We start from the raw sequence: 14,604 nt of genomic DNA, 5'->3' as shown, positions 1-14,604 counted from the left end.
TCGTCACTCCACTTTACGAATCTTGTTGTCTTGCTTTTTTTCCATTCTCTTATTCACTCAGACATTGGTGCATAGATTCTATTGGTGGCGTGACATGCACACTCCTGCTGGTGCTTATAACTGATTATCTAATGTTCCTGTCCAAAGGTCTTCACAAGTTCAGGCCGATGTTGTCTGTATATGATTAACCCATGTGCATGTCCAGTAGCCTTCACAAGATCAGATATGGCCCAGACCAGTCAAGTCTTGTTGGTCTACCTTGCCTCATCCACACAGATTCTGCTTACGTTCTGTTTTTTTACATGTCTAATAGTTGACTCGATCTTGATCCAGCTTTGTACACTCACATGGGCTCAGCCTTCATTCTGCTTACACGTCTAATATTTAAACTGATATCGATTCTTCTTCTACTTCAAAGAGAACAGTATAGGTTACTGAAAATCACCAAATGACTAGAAACTCTCCTACACACTCTGGCCAAAGTGGGCGTTCCATCATGCTGACACAAACTCTGAGCTCACTTGGGCGTGGCTACTGACTGTGCAAAGCTCATATGAAAAAAAATTATCTCATTAGAAAATCTTTATAAAAATACTCTCATACTAAATCATTTATTTTATACAACATTTAGATGTTGTATAAAACAGAAGTTTCCTTCCTAACTTGTTTCCTTCCTAACTTAGTTACTTTGTTATACCATCCTTAATCAGATCACAAAATAATAAACAATGTCACAGGAGTATTCTTTAGATCCCCGGACCATTCGTAACATTCATATTTTATGAATACTGATCCAAAGTTCATTCTCTTGGAGAAAAAAGGTTTTGGCGGGAAAAGTCTCTCTGTAACAAATAGATTTCAGTCTTCCCACTCTAGGGAGCCAGAGGGAGAGTCTCAGCAAACTATTTATGACAGGCTGTTAAGTCATAAAACCGTCCCAACTCCCTCCTATTCTGTGCTTACTTCGAGGCAAGCAACACTGAAGCATGCATGAGACCATCAGTCCCTCAGGGGTAAGTGCTCAGTCCCTTCCTGTACTCCCTGTTCACTCATGACTGTATGGCCAGGCACAACTCCAACACCATCATTAAGTTTGCTGATGACACAACAGCCTGATCACCGACACTGATGAGACCGCCTACAGGGAGGAGGTCAGAGACCTGGCTGTGTCATGCCAGGATAACTTCCTCTCCCTCAATGTGATCAAGACAAATTAGATGATTGTGAACTACAGTGAAAGGAGGCCTGAGCACGCCCCCATTCTCATCGACGGGGCTGTACTGGAGCAGTTTGAGAACTTTAAGTTCCTTGGTGTCCACATCACCAGCAAACTATCCCGGTCCAAACACACCAAGACATTTGATAAGAGGACATGACAAAGCCTATTCGCCTCAGGAGACTGAAATGATTTGGCATGGGTCCTTAGATCCTCAGCTGCACCATCGAGAGCATCCTAACTGGTTGCATCACTGCCTGGTATGGCAACTGCTCGGCCTCCGACCGCAAGGCACTACAGAGGGTAGTGTGTACGGCCAAGTTTCCTTCCATTCAGGACCTCTATACCAGGCAGTGTCAAAGGAAGGCCCTAAAAATTGTCAGAGTCCAGCCACCCTAGTCATAGACTGTTCTCTCTGCTACCGCACGGCAAGCGGTACTGGAGTGCCAAGTCTAGGTCAATAAGGCTTCTTAAGAGCTTCTATTCCCAAGCCATAAGACTCTTGAACAGCTAACCAAACGGCTACCCAGATTATTTGCATTGCCCCCCCCTCTTTTGCGCTGCTGCTACTCTTTGTTTATTATCTATGCATAGTCACTTTAACTCTACCTACATGTGCGGCAGGTAGCCTGGCGGGTAGGAGTGTTGGGCCAGTAACCGGAAGGTTGCTGGACCGAATCCCTGAGCTGACAAGGCAAAAATCTGTCGTTCTGCCCCCGAGCAACCCACTGTTCCCTGGGCGCTGTGGATGTCGATTAAGGTAGCCCCCGCACCTCTCTTATTCAGAGGGGTTGGGATAAATGCAGACGACACATTTCAGTTGAATGCATTCAGTTGTACAACTGACTAGGTATCCCCTTTGTGGTGCCAGGATAACTACCTCTCCCTCAATGTGACCAAGACAAAGGAGATGATTGTGGATAAGGCAAAAATCTGTCGTTCTGCCCCTGAGCAAGGCAGTTAACCCACTGTTCTTCGGGCGCCGTGGATGTCGATTAAGGCAATGTGACAAATAACATTTGATTGGATTCATACATGGCAAAAAAGACCAGTAAAAAAAAATCATTATAAGGAATAAAGTTTTGAAGTGTCTGTCCTATATCTAGGAAATATAAGAAAACTCAGGAAATGTTTTAGATTTTTGGACATATATTTGAACCCCTTTATTTTTGTTGGCACAAAACTACCTCCATACTGGGTTACCTTCAGACGAGTCAGACAACGGAGAACACCATCGTGTTTGTGAGAGTTTCCCCTTTCCACAGTAGGGTCATATTAGTTCGTATCCAAAACAGTTTGTGCTCTACAAACAGAAGTTGGTACGTCGGTGTTATCGACTTCAGAAGAGTCCCCTGGTCTTATGAGGGTCGTAGAGCAAAACGGAGAACACCATCGTGTTCGTGAGCGTCTCATCTTTCCACAGAGTGGTCATATGTGAACGACCGACTCCACTCGGTCTTATGTAGCAATATTTAAAAAATTTTTTTTACATTGGATAAAAGTAGAGACAGAGCTAGAAAAGTATAAATCATACACTACAGTTGAGGAACAATGGGAAACTAATTCTCCTTTGAAAGTTAATAATCTTGTAACTTTTGAGAAAATTACCCTTGAATCGTTGGTACCTACTGGAGAGCTCTTCTTTGTCTACACTCATTCAGCATCTTTCACACCCTCTTAAACTTTAGCTCAACCCATCTCTTTAAGGATTCACATGTGAGGCTATGTACTAAACAACCAAAGATTTCAAGACGAAAGACTGGATGATACTACGGGTCTGTTCGTAAATTTAATGGGGAGTGTCAGAGTGAGCTCTGGGCTTTCGTTAAGTCCTTGTCAGATTGTCCGTTTGTAAATTCAGAACGTATTTGTCACGCCCTGGTCAAAGTATTTTGTGTTTATCTTTATGTATTTGGTCAGGCCAGGGTGTGGCATGGGGGTTTTGTAATTGTGGTGTGTTTGTCTTGGGGTTTTGGTGGTGGTATTGGGATTGTAGCTTAGTGGGTTGTCTAAATCAAATCAAATCAAATCAAATTTTATTTGTCACATACACATGGTTAGCAGATGTTAATGCGAGTGTAGCGAAATGCTTGTGCTTCTAGTTCCGACAATGCAGTAATAACGAGCAAGTAATCTAACTAACAATTCCAAAAAAACTACTGTCTTATACACAGTGTAAGGGGATAAAGAATATGTACATAAGGATATATGAATGAGTGATGGTACAGAGCAGCATAGGCAAGATACAGTAGATGATATCGAGTACAGTATATACATATGAGATAAGTATGTAAACCAAGTGGCATAGTTAAAGTGGCTAGTGATACATGTATTACATAAGGATGCAGTCAATGATATAGAGTACAGTATCAACGTATGCATATGAGATGAACAATGTAGGGTAAGTAACATTATATAAGGTAGCATTGTTTAAAGTGGCTAGTGATATATTTACATAATTTCCCATCAATTCCCATGATTAAAGTGGCTGGAGTAGAGTCAGTGTCATTGACAGTGTGTTGGCAGTAGCCACTCAATGTTAGTGGTGGCTGTTTAACAGTCTGATGGCCTTGAGATAGAAGCTGTTTTTCAGTCTCTCGGTCCCAGCTTTGATGCACCTGTACTGACCTCGCCTTCTGGATGACAGCGGGGTGAACAGGCAGTGGCTCGGGTGGTTGATGTCCTTGATGATCTTTATGGCCTTCCTGTAGCATCGGGTGGTGTAGGTGTCCTGGAGGGCAGGTAGTTTGCCCCCGGTGATGCGTTGTGCAGACCTCACTACCCTCTGGAGAGCCTTACGGTTGAGGGCGGTGCAGTTGCCATACCAGGCGGTGATACAGCCCGCCAGGATGCTCTCGATTGTGCATCTGTAGAAGTTTGTGAGTGCTTTTGGTGACAAGCCGAATTTCTTCAGCCTCCTGAGGTTGAAGAGGCGCTGCTGCGCCTTCCTCACGATGCTGTCTGTGTGAGTGGACCAATTCAGTTTGTCTGTGATGTGTATGCCGAGGAACTTAAAACTTGCTACCCTCTCCACTACTGTTCCATCGATGTGGATGGGGGTGTTCCCTCTGCTGTTTCCTGAAGTCCACAATCTTCTCCTTAGTTTTGTTGACGTTGAGTGTGAGGTTATTTTCCTGACACCACACTCCGAGGGCCCTCACCTCCTCCCTGTAGGCCGTCTCGTCGTTGTTGGTAATCAAGCCTACCACTGTTGTGTCGTCCGCAAACTTGATGATTGAGTTGGAGGCGTGCATGGCCACGCAGTCGTGGGTGAACAGGGAGTACAGGAGGGGGCTCAGAACGCACCCTTGTGGGGCCCCAGTGTTGAGGATCAGCGGGGAGGAGATGTTGTTGCCTACCCTCACCACCTGGGGGCGGCCCGTCAGGAAGTCCAGTACCCAGTTGCACAGGGCGGGGTCGAGACCCAGGGTCTCGAGCTTGATGACGAGCTTGGAGGGTACTATGGTGTTGAATGCCGAGCTGTAGTCGATGAACAGCATTCTCACATAGGTATTCCTCTTGTCCAGATGGGTTAGGGCAGTGTGCAGTGTGGTTGAGATTGCATCGTCTGTGGACCTATTTGGGCGGTAAGCAAATTGGAGTGGGTCAAGGGTGTCAGGTAGGGTGGAGGTGATATGGTCCTTGACTAGTCTCTCAAAGCACTTCATGATGACGGATGTGAGTGCTACGGGCGGTAGTCGTTTAGCTCAGTTACCTTAGCTTTCTTGGGAACAGGAACAATGGTGGCCCTCTTGAAGCATGTGGGAACAGCAGACTGGTATAGGGATTGGTTGAATATGTCCGTAAACACACCGGCCAGCTGGTCTGCGCATGCTCTGAGGGCGCGGCTGGGGATGCCGTCTGGGCCTGCAGCCTTGCGAGGGTTAACACGTTTAAATGTCTTACTCACTTCGGCTGCAGTGAAGGAGAGACCGCATGATTCCGTTGCAGGCCGTGTCAGTGGCACTGTATTGTCCTCAAAGCGGGCAAAAAGTTATTTAGTCTGCCTGGGAGCAAGACATCCTAGCAAGGTCTATGGCTGTCTGGAGTGGTTCTCAATCAGAGGCAGGTGCTTATCGTTGTCTCTGATTGGGAACCATATTTAGGCAGCCATATTCTTTGAGTTTGTCGTGGGTGATTGTCCTTAGTGTCTTACTTGTGCTCTCTGTTAGTTTGCACTAGATAGGCTGTTTTCGGTTTTCATTACGTTTATTGTTTTGTAGTGTTTAGTGTTTAGTCGTGTTTACGTTTTGTTTAATAAATATGGATCGCAATCGACACGCTGCAGTTTGGTCCGACTCTCCTTCATCACCACTAGAAAACCGTTACAGAATCACCCACCACCAACGGACCAAGCGGCGTGTCAACAGGCAGGAGAAGCCGAAAAAGGAGATGCTAAATAAGGATTTCTGGACATGGGAGGAAATCCTCGACGGGAGAGGACCCTGGGCTAAACCAGGGGAGTGTAGCCGCCCAAAGGAGCAACAGGAGAAGAGGCAACAGAGGCAGCAGCAGCAGGAGCAGCAGCAGCTACAGTGGGAGAGGTTGCACCACCTGGAGATATGGACATGGGAGGAGGAATTGGACGGTAAAGGACCCTGGAATGAGCCTGGAGATTATTGTCGCCCCAAAGCCGAGCTGGAGGCAGCAAAAGCAGAGAGGCGGCATTATGAGGAGCTAGCACGGCAGAGCGGATGGAAGCCCGAGAGTCAGCCCCAAAATTTCTTGGGGGGCTCACAGGGAGTATGGCTATGCCAGGTAGGAGACCTGCGCAAACTCCCTGTGCTTACCGGGGGCTGGAGAGACCGGGCAGGCACCATGTTATGCTGTGGAGCGCACGGTGTCTCCAGTGCGGGTGCACAGCCCGGTTCGGTATATTCCAGCTCCTCGTATCGGCCGGGCTAGAGTGGGCATCGAGCCAGGTAAGGTTGGGCAGGCTCGATGCTCAAGAGCTCCAGTGCGCCTGCACGGTCCGGTCTATCCAGTACCACCTCCACACCCCAGCCCTCCGGTAGCAGCTCCCGCACCAGGCTTCCTGTGCGTGTCCTCGATCCAGTACCACCAGTTCCAGCACCACGCACCAGGCCTTCAGTGTGCCTCGCCTGTTCAGCGCAGCCAGAGCCTTCCTCCTCTACAGCGCTGCCGGAGCCTCCCGCCTGTTTAGCGCAGCCAGAGCCTTTCTCCTCTCCTGCGCTGCCGGAGTCTCCCGCCTATCTAGCGCTGTTAGAGCCTTCCTCATCTCCAGCGCTGCCGGAGTCTCCCGCCTGTTTAGCGCAGCCAGAGCCTTCCTCCTCTACAGCGCTGCCGGAGCCTCCCGCCTGTTTAGCGCAGCCAGAACCTTTCTCCTCTCCTACGCTGCCGGAGTCTCCCGCCTGTTCAGCGCAGCCAGAGCTGCCAGTCTGCAAGGAGCAGCCAGAGCTGTCAGTCTGCATGGAGCAGCCAGAGCTGCCAGTCTGCATGAAGCAGCCAGTCTGCATGGAGCAGCCAGAGCTGTCAGTCTGCATGGAGCAGCCAGAGCTGCCAGTCTGCATGGAGCAGCCAGAGCTGCCAGTCTGCATGAAGCAGCCAGAGCTGTCAGTCTGCATGAAGCAGCCAGAGCTGTCAGTCTGCATGGAACAGTCAGAGCTGTCAGTCTGCATGGAGCAGCCAGAGCTGTCAGTCTACATGAAGCAGCCCGAGCTGCCAGTCTGCATGAAGCAGTCAGTCTACATGGAGCAGCCAGAGCTGTCAGTCCGCATGGAGCAGCCAGAGCTGTCAGTCTACATGAAGCAGCCCGAGCTGCCAGTCTGCATGAAGCAGCCAGTCTACATGGAGCAGCCAGAGATGTCAGTCTGCATGAAGCAGCCAGAGCTGTCAGTCTGCATAGAGCAGCCAGTCTGCATGGAGCTGCCAGTCTGCATGGAGCTGCCAGTCTGCATGGAGCTGCCAGTCTGCAAGGAGCTGTCAATCTGCACGGAGCTGTCAGTCTGCACGGAGCTGTCAGTCTGTAAGGAGCTGCCAGTCTGCAAGGAGCTGCCAGTCAGCACAGAGCCGCCAGAGCGGTCAGTCTGTAAGAAGCCGCCAGAGCTGTCAGCCTATATGGAGCAGCTAGTGCCGCCAGTCTGCCCAGCGCCGCCAGTGCCCCCAGTCTGCCCAGCGTCGCCAGTCTGCCCAGCGCCGTCAGTCTGCCCAGCATCGCCAGTCTGCCCAGCATCGCCAGTCTGCCCAGCACCGCCAGTCTGCCCAGCGTCGTCAGTCAGCCCAGCGTCGTCAGTCTGCCCAGCACCGCCAGTCTGCCCAGCACCGCCAGTCTGCCCAGCGCCGCCAGTCTGCCCAGCGCCACCAGTCTGCCCAGCATCGCCAGTCTGCCCAGCGCCGCCAGTCTGCCCAGCGCCGCCAGTCTGCCCAGCGCCGCCAGTCTGCCCAGCGCCGCCAGTCTGCCCAGCACCGCCAGATCTGCCAGTCAGCCAGACTCTTCCAGATCTGCCAGTCAGCCAGACTCTTCCAGATCTGCCAGTCAGCCAGACTCTTCCAGATCTGCCAGTCAGCCAGACTCTTCCAGATCTGCCAGTCAGCCAGACTCTTCCAGATCTGCCAGTCAGCCAGACTCTTCCAGATCTGCCAGTCAACCGGACTCTTCCAGATCTGCCAGTCAACCAGACTCTTCCAGATCTGCCAGTCAACCAGACTCTTCCAGATCTGCCAGTCAACCAGACTCTTCCAGATCTGCCAGTCGGCCAGGATCTGCCAGTCAGCCAGGATCTGCCAGTCAGCCAGGATCTGCTGAAACCACCAGCCAGCCAGGAGCTGGTAGATCTATCTACCTGCCTGAGCTTCCTCTCACTCCTGAGCTTCCTCTCACTCCTGAGCTTCCTCTCACTCCTGAGCTTCCTCTCACTCCTGAGCTTCCTCTCACTCCTGAGCTTCCTCTCACTCCTGAGCTTTCTCTCACTCCTGAGCTTTCTCTCACTCCCGAGCTTCCCCTCAGTCCCGAGCTGCCTCGGTCCCGAGCTGTCCTTCAGTCCCGATCTGCTCCTCAGTCCAGTGGGGTTCTGGGTGGGGACTACTAGGCCATGGTCGGCGGCGAGGGTGGACTATCCAGGGACGAAGGGAGAGGGGACTAAGACATTAAAGGAGTGGGGTCCACGTCCCGCGCCGGAGCCGCCACCATGGACAGACGCCCACCCGGACCCTCCCTATTGTTTTGAGGTGCGTTCGGGAGTCCGCACCTTAGGGGGTTCTGTCACGCCCTGGTCAAAGTATTTTGTGTTTATCTTTATGTATTTGGTCAGGCCAGGGTGTGGCATGGGGTTTTTGTAATTGTGGTGTGTTTGTCTTGGGGTTTTGGTGGTGGTATTGGGATTGTAGCTTAGTGGGTTGTCTAGCAAGGTCTATGGCTGTCTGGAGTGGTTCTCAATCAGAGGCAGGTGCTTATCGTTGTCTCTGATTGGGAACCATATTTAGGCAGCCATATTCTTTGAGTTTGTCGTGGGTGATTGTCCTTAGTGTCTTACTTGTACTCTCTGTTAGTTTGCACTAGATAGGCTGTTTTCGGTTTTCATTACGTTGATTGTTTTGTAGTGTTTAGTGTTTAGTCGTGTTTACGTTTTGTTTAATAAATATGGATCGCAATCGACACGCTGCAGTTTGGTCCGACTCTCCTTCATCACCACTAGAAAACCGTTACAGTATTGCTCTCTGAGCGTTCCGAGGGCACACTGGATGCTCTGGCCGAAGAGTACAGTCATGGTCAAAAGTTTTGAGAATGACACAAATATTAATTTTCAACGTCTGCTGCCTCAGTTTGTATGATGGCAATTTGCATATACTCCAGAATGTTATGAAGAGTGATCAGATGAATTGTAATTAATTGCAAAGTCCCTCTTTGCAATGCAAATGAACTGAATCCCCCAAAAATATTTCCACTGCATTTCAGCCCTGCCACAAAAGGACCAGCTGACATCATGTCAGTGATTCTCTCGTTAACACAGGTGTGAGTGTTGATGAGGACAAGAATGGAGATCACTCTGTCATGCTGAGTGAGTTTGAATAACAGACTGGAAGCTTCATAAGGAGGGAGGTGCTTGGAATCATTGTTCCTCCTCTGTCAATCATGGTTATCTGCAAGGAAACACGTGCCGTCATCATTGCTTTGCACAAAAAGGGCTTCACAGGATATTGCTGCCAGTAAGATTGCACCTAAATCAATCATTTATGGTTTCATCAAGAACTTCAAAGAGAGTGGTTCAATTGTTGTGAAGAAGGCTTCAGGGTGCCCAAGAAAGTCCAGCAAGCGCCAGGACCATCTCCTAAAGTTGATTCAGCTGCGGGATCGGGGCACCACCAGTACAGAGCTTGCTCAGGAATGGCAGCAGGCAGGTGTGAATGCATCTGTACGCACAGTGAGGCAAAGACTTTTGAAGGATGGCCTGGTGTCAAGAAGGGCAGCAACGAAGCCACTTCTCTCCAGGAAAAATATCAGGGAAAGACTGATACTCTGCAAAAGGTACAGGGATTGGACTGCTGAGGACTGGGGTAATTTTCTCTGATGAATCCCCTTTCCGATTGTTTGGGGCATCCGGAAAAAGCTTGTCCGGAGAAGACAAGGTGAGCACTATCATCAGTCCTGTGTCATGCCAACAGTAAAGCATCCTGAGGCCATTCATGTGTGAGGTTGCTTCTCAGCCAAGGGAGTGGGCTTACTCACAATTGTGCCTAATAACATGAATAAAGAATGGTACCAACACATCCTCCGAGAGCAACTTCTCCCAACCATCCAGGAACAGTTTGGTGATGAAAAATACATTTTCCAGCATGATGGAGCACCTTGCCATAAGGCAAAAGGTGATAACTAAGTGGCTCAGGGAACAAAGCATTGATATTTTGGGTCCATGGCCAGGAAACTCCCCAGACGTTAATCCCATTGGGAACTTGTGGTCAATCCTCAAGAGGCAGGTGGACAAACAAAAACCCACAAATTCTGTGCTGAGGCGAATTGGGCATCACCACAGACTTTTGTGAGATTTTATCACTTTGATGTCACTGCTCCCAGTGTGCTTACAGCTGGGACAGGGGAAAGTCACTAGGCAGAGCACCATGTGCGCAATACCCAGACTGCCGCATCTTGCAGGACTTAGTATCCTTTTGGGTTGGCATGGGGCCAGATTCTATTTCCCCATAATATGTTGTACTGGAGTAGACTGACTAAAAGGGAATGTCACGTTATGACTAGGGCTGTGGCAGTCATGCCATTTTGTCAACTGGTTATTGCCATGCAAAAGACTGTTGGTCTCATGGTAATTGACCATTAATCAACAATCATGTTTAGCGCCTCCAGGCCTCCACACGGCTAATGGGCGCCTTTGGAACATCCTACGTTGACAAAAATAATAATACATCTATTTAATATACACCATCACAATAGAGCCATTATTATTTTAGTCAGGCCTATGGAAACATGATATGAAGAAAATGTTTTTCAGAATATGAGTTTGTCTACTGTCGGCCGACAGTATGTTATATTACTATGCCCCATGCCATAGGCTGTAGATTTTATAAACTCAGCAACAACAAAAAATGTCCTCTCACTGTCAACTGCGTTTATTTCCAGCAAACTTAACATGTGTAAATATTTGTATGAACATAACAAGATTCAACATGTAACGGCCGTTGTTGGTGGAAGAAGGTGAGGACCAAGGTGCAGCGTGGTATGTGTCAATATTTATTAAAATGAACACGGAAATAACAAAAACACCAAAGAGAAACGACATGAAAACAGTTCTGGCTGGTGCAGACACACAACAGAAAACAATCACCCACGAAACACAATAGAAAACAGGCTCCCTAAATATGGTTCTCAATCAGGGACAACGATTGACAGCTGCCTCTGATTGAGAACCATACCAGGCCAAAAACAGAAATAGCAAATCATAGAAAAACTAACATAGACAACCCACCCAACTCACGCCATGACCATACTAAAACAAAGACATAACAAAAGAACTAAGGTCAGAACGTGACACAACAACTGAGACATAAACTGAACAAGTTCCACAGACACGTGACTAACATAAATGGAATAATGTGTCCTTGAACAAAGGGAGGGTCAAAATCAAAAGTAACAGTCAGTATCTGGTGTGGACACCAGCTGCATTAAGTACCTGCAGTGCATCTCCTCCTCGTGGATTGCACCAGATTTGCCAGTTCTTGCTGTGAGATGTTACCTCACTCTTCCACCAAAGCATCTGCAAGTTCCCGGACATTTCTGGGGGAATAGTCCTAGCCCTCACCCTCCGATCCAACAGGTCCCAGACGTGCTCAATGGAATTGAGATCCGGGCTCTTCGCTGGCCATGGCAGAACACTGACATTCCTGCCTTGCAGGAAATCACACACAGAACGAGCAGTATGGCTGGTGGCATTGTCATGCTGCAGGGTCATGTCAGGATGAGCCTGCAGGAAGGGTACCACATGAGTGAGGAGGACGTCTTCCCTGTAATGCACAGCGTTGAGATTGCCTGCAATGACAACAAGCTCAGTCCGATGATGCTGTGACACACCGCCCCAGACCATGACGGACCCTCCACCTCCAAATCGATTGCGCTCCAGTGTACAGGCCTCAGTGTAACGCTCATTCCTTCGACAATAAATGCGAATTCAACCATCACCCCTGGTGAGACAAAACTGTGACTCATCAGTGAAGAGCACCTTTTGCCAGTCCCGTCTGGTCCAGCGACAGTGGGTTTGTGCCCATAGGCGACGTTGTTGCCGGTGATGACTGGTGAGGACCTGCCTTACAACAGGCCCTCAGTCCAGCCTCTCTCAGCCTATTGCGGACAGTTTGAGCACTGATGGAGGGATTGTGCGATCCTGGTGTAACTCGGGCAGTTGTTGTTGCCATCCTACACCTATCCCGCAGGTGTGATGATCGTACCGATCCTGTGCAGGTGTTGTTACACGTGGTCTGCCACTGCGAGGACGATCAGCTGTCCATCCTGTCTCCCTGTAGCGCTGTCTTATGCGTCTCACAATACGGACATTGCAATTTATTGCCCTGGCCACATCTGCAGCCCTCATGCCTCCTTGCAGAATGCCTAAGGCACGTTCATGCAGATGAGCATTGACCCTGGGCATCTTTCTTTTGGTGTTTTTTCAGAGTCAGTAGAAAGGCCTCTTTAGTGTCCTAATTTTTCATAGCTGTGACCTTAATTGCCTACCGTCTGTAAGCTGTTAGTGTCTTAACGACCGTTCCACAGGTGCATGTTCATGAATTGTTTATGGTTCATTGAACTATCATGGGAAACAGTGTTTAAACACTTTACAATGAAGATCTGTTAAGTTAGTTGGATATTTACGAATTATCTTTGAAAGACAGGGTCCTGAAAAAGGGATGTTTCTTTTTTGGAAGAAGAAGAATATAATTGAACTGAATAAAATAGAAAGGATATTTTCCCATTATGGAGCGAGTAAAGTTGTTGAGCATAAAATCAATCATTTGAAACAGGTCCTGTATGCTAGATTTAGAGTTATTTGGCAACTTTTGTTGTGAATGATACAAAACATAGAATGTCTTTGAAATCAAAACATACAGGGTATATGGGCTGCATAGTGTGACTATAGGCTATTGATGATTTGAGAAAGTAGCGAAAAAAGACTATTCTCAATTTAATCTTGTCTTTACTAATATGTAAAATTTGTTTTGATTTAGAATGGCCCATGGGCTGGAATAGAGGCAGGGGAAAATAAGTAATCTGTATGCACTAGAGTAGCGAATGGAGCCAACAGGCTTTCCCGCCAATCCGTTTTGTAGGCTACTTCGTTTTATAGCAGAGCACGTGCTTTGAGAAGTAAATATAAGAACACTTATTTCACTTCATGCATCAACCACTGATTGAGGAGCATGCTTGTTGTGCACTTGAGTGAGGACCCAAAAGCGGTTTAACAAAAACAGTCCTTTAATGTAAACACAGGGAAGACATAGATCCTCTTCAGATGTAGATAATGGAAAAATAGACAACCCGCAGAGAGGGCGACAAATGAAACAAAAAGTCCTTCTGATAATTACAAAAGAGCCCCCTTCTTAGCAGCAGAGGAGAATAGCTGGGTTAGCTGCGACAGGCTGCAGGTCTCTCTGGGTAGGCGCGGGTCGTAGAGGAACAGTGGTACCTGATCTCACGTAGCATCAGATGAACTGGACACAGTACAAACGATAAGACAGTTAGCTGAGTACAGGATGCACTTGCCAGGCAGATTCCGACAGGACGGGACAAGGGTGAAGCAAACGAGACGATAGTTTGTTTCTGGCATGAGAAACTCAAACGAGAATCTGACAAAGAAAGAAGCAGGAACAGAGAGAGAAAATAGAGACCTAATCAGAGGGAAAAAGGGAACAGGTGGGAAAAGGGTGAACGAGGTAGTTAGAGGAGATGAGGAACAGCTGGAGGAGGAGAGAAAGAGAAGGTAGCCTAATACGACCAGCAGAGGGAGACAGAGTGAAGAGAAAGAACAGGAACAAGACATAATATGACAAGACATGACAATGCTCTCGCTGCCCGACAGGTGATATTACGCCCAAACTCTGAATGCCATGGGCTCATCAACCTTGTTTCTGCAGCTACCCAGTGCTTAATTTTGGAAACCAAGTGAAATCTGTTCAGGAATATTAAAACATATTTCAGCTTCCAGGGTGGCCCAGTGGTCTAGGGCACTGCATCGCAGAGACTCTGGCCCAGGCTCTGTCGCAGCCGCCCGCGACCGCGAGGTCCCTAACCTAGCGTCGTCCGGGTTAGGGAGGTTTTATCCTTGGGATATCCTTGTCTCATCGCGCACTAGCGACTCCTGTGGCGGGCCAGGCGCAGCGCCCGCTAACCAGGTTGCCAGGTGCACGGTGTTTCCTCAGACGCATTGGTGCGGCTGGCTTCCGGGTTGGATGTGCGCTGTGTTAAGAAGCAGTGCGGCTTGGTTGGGTTGTGTTTCAGAGGACGCATGGCTTTCGACCTTCGTCTCTCCCGAGCCCGTACGGGAGTTGTAGCGATGAGACAAGATAATAGCTACTAAACAATTGGATAGCACGAAATTGGGGAGAAAAAGGGGTAAAAAATTATAATTTTTAATTAAAAAAAGAAAAAAAAGAAACATATCACTAAACTGTTGACAGCCCATCTGCGGCTCGAGCAAGGAATAATGGACAGAGAGGAAGAGATGTAAATGCATGGTAGTGAGATATTCTGTATTGCTCAAGGTAACGTGTCACCCAATTAATTATGAAGAAAAAAAATCCCTATTTTTAGGCTATTCAAAATTAAATACAATCTCACTAATTGTAGGCTAACTGTAATTCGCCCTGCATAATCAATGAACCAACAACATTGCCTAGGGGTATACCTTCTCTCCCTAACTCATGGATATACA

General features: G+C 48.3%; 1 protein-coding gene across 1 annotated transcript in view; it reads left to right on the top strand.

Annotated features, from left to right (window-relative positions):
- The window catches only part of asphd1 (aspartate beta-hydroxylase domain containing 1), a 69,582-nt gene that overhangs the window by 41,982 nt on the left and 12,996 nt on the right, over window positions 1-14,604 (top strand). The gene's annotated exons all lie outside the window — the stretch shown is intronic.

The sequence above is a fragment of the Oncorhynchus tshawytscha genome, linkage group LG09 (assembly GCF_018296145.1).
Source record: "Oncorhynchus tshawytscha isolate Ot180627B linkage group LG09, Otsh_v2.0, whole genome shotgun sequence".
Lineage (NCBI taxonomy): Eukaryota > Metazoa > Chordata > Actinopteri > Salmoniformes > Salmonidae > Oncorhynchus > Oncorhynchus tshawytscha.
Note: the sequence above shows the minus strand (reverse complement) of the source record. Positions and strands in the feature narration are given on the sequence as shown.